Genomic DNA, 22,155 nt, shown 5'->3' with positions numbered 1-22,155 from the left:
GGCCAAGATCATAGGAGGGGATGGCAGTTTCATTTTATGAAGTCAAACTATATGACAAGAAGCATTGCCTTCCTCCCCATAAAGACTGCTGTCTCCTTTTCTGTTCCTGGATTGGAGAAGTGATAGCCCAGGAAAAGAGCTTGCATTTTCCCCTTTTGCAAATGCTCCGTAGTATTATACGTAGAGTGGTTACACTGAAAGCACTGTACGTAGGTAGGAATTCCATCCCTCAAATGTAAAGGGAAAAATTGCTGGACTGAAATAATGGAATATGTGTAGTATTGTATCACTACATAGAACAAAATAGGGTTTGCTCTCCTACATAGTACTAAAAGCTCCCTGCCTTTCAACCATGACTAGCTGTATATTTTTGAGGATACCATTATGTTCCATGCACTTTCCTGCTGTTAAAAGTTATACCAAAATGCTGACTAGTACAGCTTTGTCCCTCTTTCCTTAGTTGTTTGCAGTGTTACTGGAGCCTGGTCCCAGGATATGAGAGAGAGACACGGGGGTGAGGTAATATATTTTATTGGACCAACTTTTGTCTCTTTCACCAACAGAAATTGGTCCAATAAAATATTACCTCACGCACCTTGTCCCTCTTTCCTTATTAGGTTTGCCTTAGTTCAGTAGTTGTGTTCATCAAGTTCACTGCAATGACTCGCTGAACTATTGAACACACTGTTTCAGGTGACCCCATACAATTTCTATGGGGCTGGTATCTCTCATCAGTAAATGTGGAAAAAAATAGCTAATACACGACCAATATAGAATTGGACAATATAATTTTGGAGGCAATTTGGGTTTTGTATACATGTGCTATGGGTAACAAAACTCACTTAAGATGATTGTACTTAATCTTGCAAATATATTACAGCATGATACTATCAATGCATTGCCTTTCTCCTTACATCTGCAATTCTCAACACACAGTCTTCATAACAGAAAAATATGTTAATCTCTCACAATGTAACTGGGCGTATTGTTCAATTAAGACCAGACTGGGGAGATTTGGGGGCCAGACTAGCTTGCACAAGCAATTCTGCTGCAGACAAAGACCCAAGGAAGGACAGTGGCAGCCACATAGATAGCAAGTAGTCCCAGGGTTCCAGGAGTCTGGAAAAACTCTAGGCTGATGTTCCATATAAGCTTAAATCAGGAGCCTTGTAACGTAGAGAAGGACAGGACTCCCCATGCTCAGACAACCAGATCAGATTCTAGGCATGAGTAGAGCACATAACCTGCCTGATCCCTCATTGTGGTAGAGGGAATATTCTGGTAGGAAGGCAAATGTCTATGAGCCTGTCCCACAGCCAAAATCAAAATCAAACCCATTCCTCAAAATCAGCCCTCTAAGCATTTTAATACTGGCTGCAGGTGCCAATAGCAGGACATTACTGTGCTACAATTATTATATGCACTAGAGTCTCATCCATGTAGAACTTCTCTGTTTAAATTAATGTTTGTTCTGATCCATCCTTTTCCCTTTATTCATGCCCCCAAATTAAAATGCAGTGCATATTAGACAAAAGGCAGAAAAACAGCTTGTACATAACATAGTTGTGCTGTTTTGTGTTGAAACCATACAAAGTCATGGTAGAGGTTATGCTGGGAGCTAAGCAGAGACACTTTTCACTTATTGCTAATGTCAACTTTGAAAAAAAATCAGAATTAAAGGAGTTCTTTTGTGAGAAACATTGTCTGTACAAATTGGTCACCACAGATTCCTTTTCTGTCAAAGTCCTGGTCTACACTAGGACTTTAGGTACAATTTAGCAGCATTAAATCGATGTAAACCTGCACCCGTCCACACAATGAAGCCCTTTATTTTGACTTAAAGGGCTCTTAAAATCGATTTCCTTACTCCACCCCTGACAAGTGGATTAGCGCTTAAATCGGCCTTGCCAGCTTGAATTTGGGGTACTGTGGACACAATTCAACGGTATTGGCCTCCGGTAGCTATCCCAGAGTCCTCCATTGTGACCGCTCTGGACAGCACTCTCAACTCAGATGCACTGGCCAGGTAGACAGGAAAAGAACCGCGAACTTTTGAATCTCATTTCCTGTTTGGCCAGCGTGGCAAGCTGCAGGTGACCATGCAGAGCTCATCAGCACAGGTGACCATGATGGAGTCCCAGAATCGCAAAAGAGCTCCAGCATGGACCGAACGGGAGGTACGGGATCCGATCGCTGTTTGGGGAGAGGAATCCGTGCTATCAGAACTCCGTTCCAGTTTTCGAAATGCCAAAACCTTTGTCAAAATCTCCCAGGGCATGAAGGACAGAGGCCATAACAGGGACCCGAAGCAGTGCCGCGTGAAACTTAAGGAGCTGAGACAAGCCTACCAGAAAACCAGAGAGGCGAACGGCTGCTCCGGGTCAGAGCCCCAAACATGCCGCTTCTATGATGAGCTGCATGCCATTTTAGGGGGTTCAGCCACCACTACCCCAGCTGTGTTATTTGACTCCTTCAATGGAGATGGAGGCAACACGGAAGCAGGTTTTGGGACGAAGAAGAAGATGAGGAGGAGGAGGAGGTTGTAGATAGCTCACAGCAAGCAAGCAGAGAAACCGGTTTTCCCGACAGCCAGGAACTGTTTCTCACCCTGGACCTGGAGCCAGTACCCCCTGAACCCACCCAAGGCTGCTTCCTGGACCCGGCAGGCGGAGAAGGGACCTCTGGTGAGTGTACCTTTTAAAATACTATACATGGTATAAAAGCAAGCATGTGAAAGGATTACTTTGCCCTGGCATTCGCGGCTCTCCTGGATGTACTCCCAAAGCCTTTGCAAAAGGTTTCTGGGGAGGGCAGCCTTATTACGTCCTTCATGGTAGGACACTTTACCACTCCAGGCCAGTAACACGTACTCGGGAATCATTGTAGAACAAAGCATTGCAGTGTATGTTTGCTGGCATTCAAACAACATCCGTTCTTTATATCTCTGTGTTATCCTCAGGAGAGTGAGATATAATTCATGGTCATCTGGTTGAAATAGAGTGCTTTTCTTCAGGGGACACTCAGAGGAGCCCATTTCTGCTGGCTGTTTGCTTGTGGCTAAACAGAAATGTTCCCCGCTATTAGCCACGGGGAGGGGGGAAGGTTGAGGGGGTAGCCACGCGGTGGGGGGAGGCAAAATTCGACCTTGTAACGAAAGCACTCACTCTTTGTGTGTGTGGTTTTCGGGAAAAAAAAAGGGGGGGGTGAGAAAACCTGGATTTGTGCTGGAAATGGCCCACCTTGATTATCATACACATTGTAAAGAGAGTGGTCACTTTGGATGGGCTATTACCAGCAGGAGAGTGAGTTTGTGGGGGGGGCGGGGGCGGAGGGTGAGAAAACCTGGATTTGTGCTGGAAATGGCCCAACTTGATTATCATACACATTGTAAGGAGAGTGATCACTTTAGATAAGCTATTACCAGCAGGAGAGTGGGGCAGGAGGAGGTATTGTTTCATGATCTTTGTGTATATAATGTCTTCTGCAGTTTCCACAGTATGCATCTGACGAAGTGAGCTGTAGCTCATGAAAGCTTATGCTCAAATAAATTGGTTAGTCTCTAAGGTGCCACAAGTACTCCTTTTCTTTTTGTTAACAGAAAGGTTTACCCTGAAAGAGTGTAGCCACTGTTTTATAAAATGTGTCTTTTCAAATACCGCTGTCCCTTTTTTTCTCTCCACCAGCTGCATGTGTTTCAATGACCAAAAGATCTTCTCCTTCCCAGAGGCTAGTGAAGATTAGAAAGAAAAAAAAAAACCACACTCGAGATGAAATGTTCTCCGAGCTCATGCTGTCCTCCCGCACTGACAGAGCACAGACGAATGCGTGGAGGCAAATAATGTCAGAGTGCAGGAAAGCACAAAATGACCGGGAGGAGAGGTGGCAGGCTGAAGAGAGTAAGTGGCGGGCTGAAGACAGAGCTGAAGCTCAAATGTGGCGGCAGCGTGATGAGAGGAGGCAGGATTCAATGCTGAGGCTGCTGCAGGACCAAACCAGTATGCTCCAGTGTATGGTTGAACTGCAGCAAAGGCAGCTGGAGCACAGACTGCCACTACAGCCCCTGTGTAACCAACCGCCCTCCTCCGCAAGTTCCATAGCCTCCACACCCAGATGCCCAAGAACGCGGTGGGGGGGCCACTGGCCAACCAGCCACTCCGCCACAGAGGATTGCCTAAAAAAAAGAAGGCTGGCATTCAATAAATTTTAAAGTTGTAAACTTTTAAAGTGCTGTGTGGCATTTTCCTTCCCTCCTCCACCACCCCTCCTGGGCTACCTTGGTAGTCATCCCCCTATTTGTGTGAGGAATGAATAAAGAATGTATGAATGTGAAGCAACAATGACTTTATTGCCTCTGCAAGTGGTGATCGAAGGGAGGAGGGGAGGGTGGTTAGCTTACAGGGAAGTAGAGTGAACCAAGGGGCGGGGGGTTTCATCAAGGAGAAACAAACAGAACTTTCACACCGTAGCTTTTTTCACACCTGGCCAGTCATGAAACTGGTTGTCAAAGCTTCTCTGATGCGTACCGCGCCCTCCTGTGCTCTTCTAACTGCCCTGGTGTCTGGCTGCGCGTAACCAGCAGCCAGGCGATTTGCCTCAACCTCCCACCCCGCCATAAACGTCTCCCCCTTACTCTCACAGATATTGTGGAGCACACAGCAAGCAGTAATAACAGTGGGAATATTGGTTTTGCTGAGGTCTAAGTGAGTCAGTAAACTGCGCCAGCGCGCCTTTAAATGTCCAAATGCACATTCTACCACCATTCTGCACTTGCTCAGCCTGTAGTTGAACAGTTCCTGACTACTGTCCAGGCTGCCTGTGTACGGCTTCATGAGTCATGGCATTAAGGGGGTAGGCTGGGTCCCCAAGGATACATATAGGCATTTCAACATCCCCAACAGTTATTTTCTGGTCTGGGAATAAAGTTCCTTCCTGCAGCTTTTGAAACAGACCAGAGTTCCTGAAGATGCGAGCGTCATGCACCTTTCCCGGCCATCCCACGTTGATGTTGGTGAAACGTCCCTTGTGATCCACCAGAGCTTGCAGCACTATCGAAAAGTACCCCTTGCGGTTTATGTACTCGGCGGCTTGGTGCTCCGGTGCCAAGATAGGGATATGGGTTCCGTCTATGGCCCCACCACAGTTAGGGAATCCCATTGCAGCAAAGCCATCCACTATGACCTGCACATTTCCCAGGGTCACTACCCTCGATATCAGCAGATCTTTGATTGCGTGGGCTACTTGAATCACAGCAGCCCCAACAGTAGATTTGCCCACTCCAAATTGATTCCCAACTGACCGGTAGCTGTCTGGCGTTGCAAGCTTCCACAGGGCTATCGCCACTCACTTCTCAACCGTGAGGGCTGCTCTCATCTTGGTATTCATGCGCTTCAGGGCAGGGGAAAGCAAGTCACAAAGTTCCATGAAAGTGCGCTTACGGACGCGAAAGTTTCGCAGCCACTGGGAATCGTCCCAGACCTGCAACACTATGCGGTCCCACCAGTCTGTGCTTGTTTCCCGAGCCCAGAATCGGCGTTCCACAGCATGAACCTGCCCCATTAGCACCATGATGCATGCATTGGCAGGGTCCATGCTTTCAGAGAAATCTGTGTCCATGTCCTGATCACTCACATGACCGCGCTGACGTCGCCTCCTCGCCCGGTATCGCTTTGCCAGGTTCTGGTGCTGCATATACTGCTGGATAATGCATGTGGTGTTGAATGTGCTCCTAATTGCCAAAGTGAGCTGAGCGGCCTCCATGCTTGCCTTGGTATGGCGTCCGCACAGAAAAAAGGCGCGGAACGATTGTCTGCCATTGCTCTGATGGAGGGAGGGGCGACTGACGACATGGCTTACAGGGTTGGCTTCAGGGAGCTAAAATCAACAAAGGGGGTGGCTTTACATCAAGGAGTATTTCAGGCAGGACTTCACAGAGGGTTCCAATAAGAAATGGTGCACCTAAGTTATTGTTCTTATTGGAACAAGGAGGTTAGTCTGGCCTCTGATTGATACATGGCTAGATTTACCTCGCTGCACCTTCCCTGTGAGTGACTGCAGTGTGACCTAGAGGAATGAGTCCTCTAGATAGGGGAGGAGGCAAATGAGTACAAAACAAATCTGGTCTATTTCTTGTTTTGATACACTCCTTCTATCTTTTACATCTTTGGCTGGCAGCAGACGGTGCAGAAGGACTGCATGCTATCCACATCTCATGGCTGCTTGGCAGAAGATGGTGCAATAGGACTGCTAGCAATCCGTATCGCCTGCCTGCTCACCATAAGACGGTTCAATAGGACTGACTGCAGGACTAAAGAGAATGACCTGGTCAAGTCACTCCAAATTTAGTCCCTGTGCCCATGGCTGCCCAGGCGCTCGTGGCCGACGTGGCCAGGAGCACCTCGGACATGACGATGACAGCTACCAGTCGTACTGTACCATCTGCTGCCACAAGGCAAGGGGTTGCTGCTACTGTGTAGCAATGCCGTACCGCATCTGCCAGCACCCAGGAGACATACAGTGACGGTTACCTGAGCGGGCTCCATGCTTGCTGTGGTATGGCATCTGCACAGGTAACTCAGGAAAAAAGGCGCAAAACAATTGTCTTCCCTTGCTTTCATGGAGGGAGGGAACAGGGGCCTGACAATATGTACCCAGAACCACCCATGACAATGTTTTAGCCCCATCAGAGTGCTCCATTGTGACTGCTCTGGACAGCACTCTCAGCTCAGATGCACAATTGTTTGCCGTTGCTCTGACCCAGGGAGGGGCGACTGAGGACACGGCTTACAGGGTTGGCTTCAGGGAGCTAAAATCAACAAAGGAGGTGGCTTTACATCAAGGAGTATTTCAGGCAGGACTTCACGGAGGGTTCCAATAGGAAATGGTGCACCTAAGTTATTTGTCTTATTGGAACAAGGAGGTTAGTTTGGCCTCTGATTGATACCTGGCTAGATTTACCTCGCTGCACCTTCTCTGTGAGTGACTACAGTGTGACCTAGAGGAATGAGTCCCCTAGACAGGGGAGGGGGGGAAGCAAATGAGTACAAAACAAATCTGGTCTATTTCTTGTTTTGATCCTCTCCATCTATCTTTTACATCTTTGGCTGGCAGCAGACTTTGCAGAAGGACTGCATGCCATCCACATCTCATGGCTGCTCGGCAGAAGATGGTACAGTACGACTGCTAGCCATCCTCATCTCTTGCCTTCCCGGCAGAAGATGGTACAGTACGACTGCTAGCAATCCGTATCGCCTGCCTGCTCACCATAAGACGGTTCAATAGGACTGATTGCAGGACTAAAGAGAATGACCTGGTCAAGTCACTCCAAATTTAGTCCCTGCGCCCATGTCTGCCCAGGCGCTCGTGGCCGACGTGGCCAGGAGCACCTCGGACACGACGATGAGGGCTACCAGTCGTATTGCACCGTCTGCTGCCACAAGGCAAGGGGTTGCTGCTACTGTGTAGCAATGCCATACCGCGTCTGCCAGCACCCAGGAGACATACGGTGACGGTTACCTGAGCGGGCTCCATGCTTGCAGTGGTATGGCGTCTGCACGGTAACTCAGGAAAAAAGGCGCAAAACGATTGTCTGCCCTTGCTTTTACGGAGGGAGGGAGGGAACAGGGGCCTGACAATATGTACCCAGAACCATCCGCGACAATGTTTTAGCCCCATCAGGCATTGGGATCTCAACCCAGAATTCCAATGGGCAGCGGAGACTGCGGGAACTGTGGGATAGCTATCCACAGTGCATCGCTCCGGAAGTCAACTCTAGCCTCGGTACTGTGGAAGCACTCCGCCGAGTTAATGCACTTAATGCACTTAGAGCATTTTCTGTGGGGACACACACACTCGAATATATAAAACCGATTTCTAAAAAACCGACTCCTATAAATTCGACCTTATTCCGTAGTGTAGACATACCCAAAGTGTAATAAAGTTATTTGCTTGTGTTAACATTTACCTGAATTGTATTCATACTTTCAATAAAGAGTTAACTTTACACTTGTACCTTTTGACTTTGAGAAAGGAGTTCAGACAACAGCACAAATACTAACTGAAGTGACTTATGTGGTAGGCTCACACTGCTGATGGAGCTTATGGACAGAGATACATTCAGCACTTCTTCTGAGCCTGCCTATATATGTGCTTACTGTCCTCAATCTTAAATTGAGATTCACTATCATATCCCATTATAGTCCCAAGTATATCAGGGATCCAGGCTAGCGACTCCCATTGCATGATTGTGGTCTAATTGGGTCAGCTCTAATAGTGCTACATAAAAATAAGCTTTACCAATATTTTATTAAACGGATTAACATTCATTGAGAATAGGTCACAGACAGTATATATTTTGTTAACTCTTGGCAGAATGTTATACATACAGAAAGAGGCTTCAATGTAAGAATAAATCCTGGGAAAATTTCTCTCTCTCACTTAGGCTTTATGATGGTAAATGATTTAGAGACTTTTGTAAAGATGCCAAGACATGAAATAAAAGTAGCTTAGACGTGAGAATTTAGATTGACTGGAATGTCAAGGAAAATAGAATTCCAAATGCCAGTGCTTTCAAATCCATGTTCTGTTTTAAGGAAAACATCAGTATAATATAAGAAACATTATAATAACTATATGACTAATGAAACTTTCATCTTGATTGGAGAGACAACACAGTTTACCAGTGGAAAGTATGGTAAAGGTACTGATTTTCAAAACTGTCATATGGTAAATTCTATAATCATTTTAATTTAGTTAATTGAATCCAAAACTATTCAACTTCTAAAAATAAAATAGTCTACATTTTGAAAAGTAGTTATTTTGGATGCCAAATTTGAGACACCTTAAAGAGAGCTAATTTTCAGAGAATTTGTGATCAACGCTTTCTGAAAAATCAGTCACTCTTTTTCTTCTTACGTCACACTATCAAATGGCTGAACTTTTTTTGTTAAAACTACATGCATGTGTACACGCACCCCAGAAAAGGTTTAGCCTAGGATCACTGTTTTGCACCTACAAATACTTTGGCAATTCAAATTTGTCGCCCCCCCCCCACCACCAAAAAAATTAATTACACTCAAGACTAGGAATTCTAATCCCTTTCTTTTGGAGGGGGCAGAAATGGACGAGGTTGTAGATACAAAACAAAATTGGAATTTCTTAGGGATGTTCATCCATCAAGAGAGAAAACAGGATTGTATGGTGTGATGTGGTCTAATATAAAGATTTTATTGGTATGCATTTGGAATGGCTGGATAAAATGTTCATATTATACTATGCTATCTTGTATTCTCTACATGACAGATATTTAACACTTTTACAAGATCAAAGGCCCTAATTATCAACTGTTTGAGGAAGGGACCACATAAATATTATGACTTGTACAGCACTCAAGCATATTGCTGGGACTTAAAATATCAAATCGAATAGATCCATATTTTATCAAAGATTTGAGATTCTAAACGTTGGGGCAGATTCTAATCCAATGTAATTCTGCATAGCTCCATTTACTTCAGTGTAGTTTCACTTACTTACATAATTTGAGGGCACGGGTCAGTGTTTTTCTCTGTTGAGTAATGAAACAGGTTTATTAAGATTTTTTTTTAATGGACAAGAGTTCTTAGATGCGCTTAATTGTTCACACTGATAAGTCAATTATATACTCATGAAATAGGGGCAGTGTAAGGCAGACATACTTCAGAGAGTTGTCAAAGCTTCTCACCATAGCTCTGTCAATGCACTCAAGTCCTAAATCGTAATACCCTGAGTCCATTAGTGCCAGATCTTATTATAAAGTGTTCAATATCACTACAGGGGATAGAAGAGATACGAAATTCTTGAGGCAGTGCTGTCTAGTGGATAGACTCCTGGACTGGGGCTTAGGAGACTTGAACTCTATTCCCACTGGCTTCAGGCCTGCTGGGTGACTATGGCATGTCATTTCACCTCCATGGCTCAGTTTCCACAACTTTAAAATGGGGATGATACTGACCTCCTTTCTAAACTATACCTACCTCACTTTGATATCCGGTAATGAAAAGCACTATACAACACCTAGTTATTATTAGAAAGTTAGATATAAGCCTGTTTGTTAGACTGGGATAGAATTTTGGTTTTGACTTTTGATACCCTTATATCCTTACTAAAATGTGTGAACAAAGAGCAAAGATACTGAATGTTACATTTCCCACAACCAGATGGGGTTTATTGTACAATGAGAAAAGATAACGGATAGAGTTAAAAGTGTTGCTGTACAAAGTGGGAGTTTAATATACGGGCATACACTGGAAGGCTGTCTGACTCCTCTCAAGCCAAGGTCAAGCAACCAGTTAGGAGGGGCAAGGAGGTATGGGGGAGAAGGTATAAGAAACACTAAAAGTCAAAGAAAGGCCTGGCTTTGGCCAGAACACAACCTCACTCCTTACCTCTCCTATGGGATACAAAAGAGGTAGTATCAAGACCCCAGATTGACAACCCTCCAAAACGGAACAAGACCATAAATTGTAAGGGGTGGGACCAGGGGGTGTGCACTGCAGGTAGATCTGGACCTGCTAAGAAGGAGAAGGTGGGAATACAGAACAGGAACACTGGGGAAAGGCTCCGAGGCATCACAGCTACAGATATGCTAGCTTGAAATTAGCCCCAATAAATATCTCATTGCCTGCACTTTGGACTTCTCATCTTCTGCTTTCTGTCTGCATGACAAGAACCAGGGGAGTGGGTAAAAGGAAAGCCCCTAACATTCAACCAGGCCACTGAGTGGCAATAAGTCTATTTCACAGCTGCTATTCTAAAATTGGTGGGAGGCACCACTTTAAAATTCAGTAATTTTTTGTAATGCTGCAAGAACTTCAGAATGCCATCACTACTGCATAAATTGCAATCATTTAATATTTCCCTAATTGAATGCTTGAAAGTTATGGAACATTCCAATAGTGGTAAGAAATTAACTAACTATGTCTTGTATTATATTAGCTGTTTGGGGGTCTGACACCCATGAAACTTGTTTGACTTTAATGGAGTTGCTCCTGATTTGCACTGGTGCAAGAAAAATTATACTATGGCTCTTTATCTTTGAAGGGGGAGACATGCTATGAGCTAACCACCTCATCTGTATGCTCAGATTCCACAGCATAAAGTGATCGCTTTTGCCAAAGGAAGTTCTGTAATGTTGCCTATCTTCTGAAATGTAATTGAATATATCTGATATAGTGTTTGTGTAGTATACAAAATGACATAGTAGAAGTGTGTCTCTCCTTGAATGCAATGTTTACACATTTTCAAGCATTATTAAAATCTCATGCTTAGTCCCGACATACTTCATAAAAATGAAAGAGAGAGAGAGAGAGAGAGAGAGAGAGAGAGTTTTATTTTAAATCAGAATATTACTGTTTTAAAAGGCCCTCTAATGCTAATGAATATTATGTGGAATTATTTGGTATTTTTAAACAAAAAATTAATATAGAAGCTCAATTATAATTAAACCCAGATCATTATAAAATGCAGAACAAAAGGAGATACATAAAAGTAACCATTTTATGGGAATTAACAGAAAAGGCCAAGGAAATTAAATATGAAGCATCATCCATGCTTTTCAACACCATGCTTTTTCAACACCATGACATTCAAGAAGATGATATTTATTTTTTCAGAAAAGTAAAGAAATGGTAAAGAAATGGTAACTATGCAAAAATGAGAATATTATATTGTGGTTACCAGCCCTAAAGACTTTTTGATTGAAGTGAAAAATAACTGATCAGTTTGCTATGGTAATTTAGAACGATAAGATTAGCATAGTGAATATAATTCAATCTATAACAGCTGGATCAGTCTGAAATGCATTAAGAGCCAACCCAATCAACTGGTTTTACTTCAAAAAGAAATCAGTATGCAATCAGGATAGTCAAAAAAAAGTGTCACAGGTTTAAATTTAACCAGGTTTCTTCTTAAGAACAAGAGAGAGAGCTCCTAATTCCAATACTGAAATTGAGTAGCATAGTTAATGTATACAAGAGAGGTTCTTTGTTTGAGAAGGACATTCTTAATTATGATCAACATGTTTGCATTTTAAATCAAAGATTTTTTTTGTAGAATTCAAATTATGAGACCCAACACATCCTCTATCATTTTAACCGGCAGTAATGACTGCATCAACTATTTTACTGTCATTGAGCAGAAATGACAAAAGCCTAATGAATTCTTGAGTTTTCATAAACTTCAAGAAATATTTCTGGTTTGCAATATTAGTACAAGTTTACAAACCTTCTTGTTGTTTAATTTAAACTTTTAAATTTTTGTTTCATGATTGAATCAGGTTTCAAAGTGTTTCTAGCTAGAGAGAAATCTGGGTTATATATTAGGGACAGGAAAAATCGGCTGTGGTCATGTAATTAAAAAGACTCTCATCATGTGCAAAAGGATTGCACTTTAATTTAGCATTTCTTAACTTGAGTGTTTGACTTTGCAACCTTAACATTCTTTTAACACAGAGTGGGGCTTTTTGTTTGTGCGTTTTTATGTACAACGGTATATTTACTGTGTCATATCCTCAACTGCTGTAAATAGACATTACTCCATTGCAGTCAATTAAGCTATGCCAATTAATATAATCTGGGGATAGGTCCCACTTTACAGAGTATACAACATAGGAAAAAGCTGGTATAAGTGCATGACTCTGTCTTTTTTGGAATTTCTCTCTCCCCCTCTCTCTCTCTTCCTCTCCTCCGCACTCCTGACTCCCATGGTCCCTTCAACATAGAATGCAAGCCCAACTTGGAAAGTGGAAACCTTTACATAATCACCATGTATATGTACCGTTTCTGTCTACAACACTAAGTTATTATTGGTATTATAGTGGTGTTTGGACACCACAATTAAGATCAGGACCCCACTGTGCTAAGTGACATATAAACACATACTAAGAGTCCCTACACAGAAAGTTTATAATTTAAATGGAAAACAGTCAAAGCAAGCATTGTTGTCATTTGATACATGGGTAACTGAGCAACAGAGAGATTAACTGACTTGTCCAAAGTCACATATGAAGACAATGGAAGACTTGAGAATTGAACCCACATTTCCTGCACCCTAGTCCAGTGCCTTAACTGCAAGATCAAGCAACCCTCTCAAGTGTCTAGGTTCTGTCAGATCACCAGTATTTCACCGGACTGTCCTTCTCCCTTCTGGGAGGGACAAATGTCACCTTAGAAGGGGCTGGTGGTTGATCAGATTGTCAGAAGAATGCCCATCACCTAGAGTCTTGGTCTGAGGGAGGGCACACACACACACTTTCCTCTGCTCATCTCCAGAACATGCATGGAGATCACACATAGGTAGGGCCAGGGGAGTGGCGTGTGTGCCTCACTCTAGTCACCAAGTGGCTAATTTAGAGGAGTGAGGAAACTCATTGGCTCCAATAATCTCCACACCTCCATTTGTTTAATCATTCCTGAACATGCAGCAGTCATTTTCCCTGCTAAAACTGATGTGCCCTAGAATTACTCTGTTTGTCAGTGCTGGCTGTTTCCAGACTTGCTGTGGGTCTAATCAGATCATCTCTGGAATCAGGAACAAATGTGTCCCTCTGGAAAAGACTGGCAGGATGTCCAGTGGGTTCCCCCCCCCCTCTCTCACACACACACACACACACACCCCTTCCTCCCAGGAACCTAAAGCCTGGTAGGTGAGGATAATAAGGATAAAGGATTTCTTTAAAAAATAAATAGAGGGGAGCGGGAAATAGATGCCTGTAAATATAGTATCACTGTGAGCTGTCAATGTCCAGTGATGGTAAGAGGCTTAAAGGAGCCAGGTCCCTGGGGTAAACGCAAGCATGGAGGGACTAAACCCTGTTAAGACTGTGGGGTGAAGAGGGACCTTAAGTCTGCACAGTCTGAGCTCGCCTCATCTGTATTCTCACTCCTCCTAACAGTGAGAGAGTGGTGGGATGTAGCAGTGGGCTAAATCATAAAATCAGAAGTGGTGGTTTGGTTAGGGGGACCAACCCTCATTCCTTAGTCAGATCCCATGTGGCCATTTAACCCTGCACTGTACCAAGTTAAAGCCTGATAGTTCAGGAAGAGGTCAACCAGCAGCCCTTAAAATTAAAGTTAGTAAAGTTGTGATCTTACTGCTTTAAAGACCTTCATTCTCCTGAGTGTCATCTTCCATTCCCTTTCCCCATGCTGTCGGAGTGGTAGTAAAGTTAACATGTAAACTTTGCTACTTTTCTATGGAGTCTTAATAAATCTTGAGGACAGTTAATGACTGACAAATGTTAATTCGTACATATCCTAACAAGATGTTTCTTATTCAGTGGAAATCAGGATAAACACCTACTTTATCAGGAGTCACGGGCATTGTGGGCTTGTATTCAAGCACCCTCTGGTATTATGCTGGCCATAATCACTTATTGAAACCATCTGGAATAATTTCAATATCAAATAGATTAGCAGTAGCGTCTTTCCTCTGTTCACTTCTTTGTTTCTGACCTTCAGGTTAAAACAAAGTAAAGCAGCTTAGATATTGCTTGCCAGTTTCCAAGTATCATTCAGCATTTCTTTGAATCATTTACCATGTTTAAATAAGAAAGTAAAACACTAGTGCTTGAAACATCCTATCTTCATTTTAATTAGTACAGTCATCAAATTGAATGGCAAAGAAGCTACTATCTACACAACAGGTAAGACAAAACGAAATATGAAATCAGATACTATTTCATTTGTAAATCTGTACTGAAGTTTATCGACAATTAAATGCAGTACACTGTCATAATTAAAATTTTCAAGTGATTTACCTTCACATCATACTAATACTGAGTGTTAACAGAGGAGGTTTTGGAACAAATTGATCAACTAAACATAATAAGTCACCAGGACCAGACAGTATTCACCCAAGAGTTCTGAAGGAACTGAAATATGAAATGCAGAACTAACAAGTGCCTAAATCAGCCCCTCTACCAGATGACTGGAGGATAGCTAATGTAACAATGATTTTTGAAAAAAGACTCCAGAGGTGAACCTGGAAATTACAGGCTGCTAAGCCTACATTCAGTAACAGGCAAAGAATTATCAGACACATTAATGAACACAATACCACTATAAAAATCCAAGGTATGCCCACACTTTGAATACTATGTGCAGTTCTGGTCACCCTATCTCCGAAAAGATATATTATCATTGGAAAAAAGTACAGAGAAGGACAACAAACATTATAAGGGGCATGGAACATCTTCCATATGAGGAAAGATTAAAAAGACTGGGACTGTTTCAGCTTGGAAAAGAGATGACTAAGGAGAGATATTACAGAGGTCTATAAAATCATGACTGGTGTGGAGAAAGTGAACAAGGAAGTGTTATTTACCCCTTCACATAACACAAGAACCAGGGGTTACCCAATGAATTTATTAGGAGGCAGGTTTAAAACAAACAAAATGAAGTACTTCTTCATACAACACTCAGTCTACCTGTGGAACTCATTGCCAGGGGATGTTGGGAAAGTCAAAAGTATAAGTGGGTTCAAAAAAGAAGTTCATAGATGATGGCTAATGATGGATCTAAGATGGTCAGGGATGCAACCCCATGCTCCTGTATCTCTAAGCCTCTGACTTCTGGAAGCTGGGACTGTATGACAGGAGACAGACCACTCAAAATTGCTCTGTTCTGTTCATTCCCCCTGAAGCATCTGGCACTAGCCACATTAGAAGACAGGATTACAGGGCTAGATGGACTATTGGTCTGACCCAGCATTAAGCTTCTTATGTTCTTAATATAAATCTTTCCTCCACCTCTGCTAAATTTGATCTTACTAGAACTTATACACAGTTCCACCAAGCTATGAAGGACAAACTCAAAGTGTAGTTATCAATGGTTTGCTGTGAAACTGGGAGGACGTATCTAGTGAGGGTCTCACAGGGTCCAGTATAAAATCTACTGATGACACCAAGCTGAAAAGGATTGTGAGCACTTTGGAAGACAAGAGGAGAATTCAAAATGACCTTGATAAATTGGAGAATTGGTCTGAAATCAACAGGTGAAATTCAATAAACACAAGCACAAGAAGTAATTGGCATAATCTGCAGCAAAGGGAGATTCAGGATGGATATTAGGGAAAACTTTCTAACTATAAGGATAGTTGAGTACTAGAATAGTTTACCAAAAGTGTATGTGTAATCCCCCTGTGATGGGGTGTGCTCCCCACACTGGTCCTGCAAGAGCTGAATTAGGCCAGGTGGGCCCAACCAGCTAATCAGGCTGCACAGAGAGGACATTTAGGCTGAAGGCAGATATTCAAAGAGAAGCTCACCTGTGAGGGACAGGTGAGGCTTCTACAAAAGACCGGATATTGGAAGCAGAAGGGGCTGCAGGGAAGGAGTCTGTAGTCACTCCTGGGGAAAGGGGATATTGTTTGGGGGGGGGGCGCTGCAGAGACAATTTGGGTAATGTTACTCTCTGAAAAGAGGGAGTAAAGAGACTGGCAAACCCAGAGGAGAAGGGAGGGCCAGGAGGTATAGAAGCAACTCAGGGAAAGGCAGCAAGGACTTCGGATGTTGTGTAGAGGGTCCCTGAGCTGGAACCTGGAGTAGGGGGTGGGCCTGGGTTCCCCTGCCAGTCACTATGGGAATGGCACTGTGAGGCAGTAAAGTGGAAGACTACCTGAGACCGCTGAAGAGCAGGAACCTTGATGCACTTCCCTTTTCCCCTCCCCCCAGAAGGGGAAACCACAATGGTGACCTGTCCAGATGGCTGAGTCACAAAGAGGACAGCTGCGGCTCCTGAGGGTGAGAGAGGGGCTGCAGAGGAGAAGCTGAACAGGTGTAGCCATTGGAAGGAGTGTAGTTGTGACCAAGCTAATCCCCAGAATTACGGGGTGGCACCCAGGAGGTGGCACCATCCAGCAGTGAGTAGAGCAACCGGTCATACCCCCTCATTGGAAATCTTTAAGAACAGGTTAGACAAACACCTCTCAGGGATGGTCTAGATATACTTGGTCCTGCCTCAGCACTGAGCGGTGGTCTAGATGACCTCCCTTCCACACCTACATTTCTAGGATTCTCTTATTGCTATTGAGAGGAGCATTAAAAATATGACATTAAGTTAGTAATTCTTTGAAACAAAAGAATTGTCAATTGCTAGAACAATCTACAATAAAACGCACTATTGATATCATATGTTGGATGATTCCACTATATCAAAAGACGCTTGGAGCCTTCAGAAAAACAATGGTTTGGATAAGCAGACTGTGATGCATGGTCCATTACTATTGGAACACGACTTATTTTATTAACTAAGATGTAGTTAATCAGAGTTCAGATAAATTTAATATTGAAGAAGCTTTAATATTACACTTAGATATCCACAAAATGCTTTATAAAGAATGAGATTAATTTCATGGTGGTACAATCACAGCTTGAACAAAAATGGCGGCACCTACATGCTCAACTGTGGATACTTGTCTATTTCATTGATGGGAGAAATATACATCTGGCACCATGGGAATGGAACGGCCTCAGTTTTTCCAAAAGTATCTCAACCATTTAAGTTTCACCACGCCAACTACTGTACATCACCGTAGAGGGGCAAAATGGTTTATTTTAAAATCTCATCTAAAACATTGATCAATCACTGCAGCATTCCTTCTCCCTTTTCCATATAGTTTGCTTAACTTTATTTCAATATGTGTCAATAGGGCAAATTTTCGTATAGGAATCTAAAGATGAGTGCTACAAAGTGAGTCTTACAGACACCTGTAACATGAACAAATCAATGTTTTCTGGAAATCACCACAACGTATTTAATGATTGAAACAGAACACATTATGTATACAGTTTCAAAAATGTGTGTCCTCATTCTGGCATGTAGCAAGGTTTAATTACTATGGTCAGAAAAGTAGCCATGAAAATTAATAGCTCTGTACAACAAAATCTGGCTAACCTACATTTAATTTCAAAAGGAGCCATTAATTTAGATGTGCTGCAGCAGGTTTAAAAGAAGTGTAACTGCGTCAAGTGTCTAATGCTGGTGGTGTGTCACCTGCCTGTGACAACTTTCACAGTAACGCTTAGATTAGACATATAGCCCTGAGCTAACTCTCATACACTTTAATATAAACATAACAGCCAAAGGATACTGTGGCCAAGTTTAATATATTTGAATAAAAATGTTACACACGTAGCACAGGGTGCAGACTCACAAATTGAATGGGTCATTTTCTTACGCAGCGGTGGGATATGCATAATTAGACCTACCTTTCAGACTTCATTAGGTTTTTTTATTTTTCTTAGTGATCTTACAATAGTTGGGGAATTTCGATTAGTCACGTCTAAATTAAGACCCAGTCTTTGGCTTCCTTTTCCACGTGTTGCTGTTTATAGACTTCAAGTCATGTAGAGGTATATACCAACAAGGACGATCACAGATGGGCTCCCAGAACTAGAGAAGAGCATGCTGGAAAGGAATGGAAGGAATAAAACAGGAAAAAAGATGAAATCTTTTGTATTTGAATCAAATACAGAGTAATATATTGCTGACAAACTGAAAGAGAGAGTTTAACAAAAATGCATAGACTGCAAAGTTATTTTCTGGGCATAATTGCTTTTCCCCTTTGAAGTTCTCTTTTATCAACTCTCTTTTGTCCATGACTAAAATCCTTTTGTGCATAAATTTTGAACAACACTGAAGGGATGACACAAACCAGTTAACTATTCACCTTGCCTTTATGCTGTTTGGGAATTCTAGGCCACTGGTAGTATTGAGAGCAGTGCAATAGAAATCATGTAGTCAAGATTCCCTCTCATCCCAAAGAACAGTCCTCTAGAATTAAAAGATCCCACAAGAGGACTTGTGCTAAGACTGGCTTAAGCTCTTAGAAGCTTTTAAGGTCAGGCTTGACAAAGCCCTGGCTGGGATGATTTAGTTGGGGATTGGTCCTGCTTTGAGCAGGGGGTTGGACTAGATGACCTCCTGAGGTCCCTTCCAACCCTGATATTCTATGATTCTATGATTCTTAGCATAATCAGCTGTGCTTGACAGAATGATTTTAAAGAGGGAGTTTTGTACATGGAGTGGAGTTAGGTTACTCACTGTGCAAATCTACTGGAGTTTGGCATATTATTTTTTTCGAACAGGTAGTGTGAAAACATGTTCCCATAACTGTAATATATTTGTTATATACACTCTACAGATAGGACAATAGCATGGTCTAATGCAGCATTTTTCAAATGCGGCCACCAGAGGCGTTTTGTGTGGCCAGACCTTCTGGGTATTGATTGAGAAAGCAAAGCATAGCCCCCTCCTCCTCCCTCCCTGTTGCTCCTGGATGTGCCACCCTGCACCACCTCTGGAGACAGGTGGGCTTCAGCCCTGGCGTGGTTGGGTGGCAGGCTCAGGTGATGGGACTTAAGGAGCCTGGCTGCATGGACCAGGGCTCCAGCCATGGGGCTTTGGGTACCAACACTGGGCTCAAGCTGCAGTGTTTCGGGCACTGATCCCCCAGCTCTGGCCACGCGGCCCCATCCTTCAGCCACGCAGTTTCAGGCTCCAACCCCTGGTCATGCGGTGGCGGACTCCAATCCCCAGCTCTGGCCATGCGGCGCCAAATCTTGGTGGTGGCCGCTGACCCCCAACTGTGCGCTCCGACCCCCAACCCTGGCCACTGGATGCGACCCCTGGGCTCTGGTGGGTGCTGGCCCTGGGCACCGATCTCTGACCAGACGGCAGCAGGTGCCAGCCCCTGGTGCTGATCACTAGTCCAGGCAGGGTGGCAGCAGGCACTGATCCCCAGCCGCAGCTACTGACCTCCAGGCCCAACTGCCAGTGGTGGGTACTGATCCCTAGCCTTGGCTGCTGACTACGGCTGCCAACCCCTGGTCCTGGCCATTTGGTAGGAGCCAGATCTGGGTGCAGATCTCTGATGCTGGCCACATGGCAGAGGGTGCAGATCCCTGGGAGCGGGTGCAGATCCCCACCTGCCTGGAGGCAGGCTCCAAGCCCCAGCTCTGGATGCCTACCCTGGGCACTGGCCATGCAGCAGCAGCCGCTGGCCCAGGAACTGATCCCCACCTCTGGCCACTGACCACGGTTGCTGACTCCTGGCCCCAGCCATTTGGCAGCAGGTGCCAGACCCAGGTGAAGATCCCTGATCCCAGCCACGCAGTAGCAGCTGCAGACCCCCGGCGGCAGGTGCCGAACCCCAGCCATGTGGTGATGGGCTCTGACCCCTGGATGCTGACCTCAGGCACTGGCCCTGAATATGACCCTGGGTGCTGGCCGGCAGCGGCCACTGGCCCCAGGTGCTGATCCCCAGCCCTGGGTAAGCAGCAGCAGGCGCCGACCCCAGGCTCTGGCGGGTGCTGGCCCTGGGCACTGACCCCGGGCACCAACCCCTGGCCCTGGCTGCGCAGTGACAGATGCTGGCCCTTGGCTCTGGCTGTGCGGCAGCAGGCTTTCACCCTGGGTGCCTACCCCTGGCTCTGGCTGTACCCCCATTGCCCTGGCCCTTGCTGCCTCACCCTGGCCCTGCATCCATCCCCTGGGCCCCCGCTGCCTCCCCCGGCCTCTAGCCATCACCCCTGCTCACCCCCGCTGACTCTCCCTCTGACCCCCCACCCAGGACTTAATTTGTCTTGGGACTTGCTGAGAAAAGTGATATTAAGAAACATACATGTATCATTTTTCACAGAATACTTACTAGCTGGCTGGGAGGCTGTAAAAAGTGATACTTGTATGTTTGTTAATAGCACTTATCACTCTCAGGTAGCTATTAAGTGTCCTGTGGAAAATGATATTCACAAACATACAAATATCACTTTTTACAGTATTTTTATTTTTGAGTGCAAAAAAAAAACCCTACAGAAATAAATTACACTGATTTGGACATGGATTTGTGCCTATTTATTTATTTTTCCTATAGTTAATAAAGTATTTTAGGAAAAAGCACGAGTGTGACAGGGCATCTTCCAAGCACTCTCCACAACAGTTTGGTGCTGAGGTTATAAAAGAAGATTTGGGACCATCTTAATATGTGCAAACCAGTCATATAGAGTTATCTGGATTGCTTGGTGCTGGGTCCATTCAAATAAAATGCATTTTAATATAGCAAAATGCAAAGCTATACATCTAGGAACAGTGATTGCAGGAAATACCTACAGAATGGAAAACTATATCCTGGAAAGCAGTGATTCTGGAAAGGTTTATGCTAACAACTCAGCATGAAGGGCTAATGTGATCTTTGGAAGTATGAACAGGGGAGTAGGGATGTGCTTTCACCTCTCCATACAGTATTGATTAGACCAATTGTAGAACACTGTGTATAGTTCTGGTATCCACATTTATAAAAGGATGTTGAAAAATTGGGGAGGATGCAGAAAAGAGCCACAAAAATGCTTCAAGAAAAGGCCTTAAAGGAACAAATTTAGAGCTCAATCTGTTTAGTTTATCCAAAAGAAGATCAAGAGATATCTTGATTATGGTTCTGAAAATACTGGGTATAAAAGTGCTCTTTAAGCTAGAAGAGAGAGACTTAAGAACCCATGGCTGCAAGCTGAAGGCAGACAAATTCCAAATAGAAATAAGGACTTTTACAAAATGTAAACAGTGAGATTGATTAGCCATTGGAAGAAATTACCAAGTGAAGTGGTGGATTTTCTGTCTTTTGATATCTTCAAATCAAGCCTGAATGCCTTTCTGGAAGATACACGTTAGTCAAACACAAATTATTGCTCTCAATACAGGAGTCAGTGGATGAAATATAGTTTCATGCATGGAGCTAGCAAACAGGAGAGTTTTGCAAGGGAAATCTCCAGGTGAAGGAGGAGTGACTATGTGACCATTGGGGTGAGTTTGTTGTCTGTCAGTTTGTTGTGTGCTTGCTTGCTTGAAGTTTATAGGGTGGTGTGTGCAGGGGCTCTTTGCTGAGTTTTGCAGCCTGCTAGGGCAAGGCTGAGCTGCCTACTGAGGCTCGAACCTGCCATCCTTTGATCCCTAATCCCTTTAGGATCCCTTGGCAAGGGGGTGGGGCTAACACGGAGAAAATTGGCATGTAAAATTAAAAAAGTCAAAAGCTACTGACCTCCAGGCCCAGCTGCCAGTGGTGGGTGCTGATCCCTAGCCTTGGCTGCTGACTACGGCTGCCGACCCCTGGTCCTGGCCATTTGGTAGGAGCCAG

This window comes from Lepidochelys olivacea, assembly GCF_965140295.1.
Source record: "Lepidochelys olivacea isolate rLepOli2 genome assembly, chromosome: 1".
In the NCBI taxonomy this organism is placed as follows: domain Eukaryota; kingdom Metazoa; phylum Chordata; order Testudines; family Cheloniidae; genus Lepidochelys; species Lepidochelys olivacea.
Note: the sequence above shows the minus strand (reverse complement) of the source record.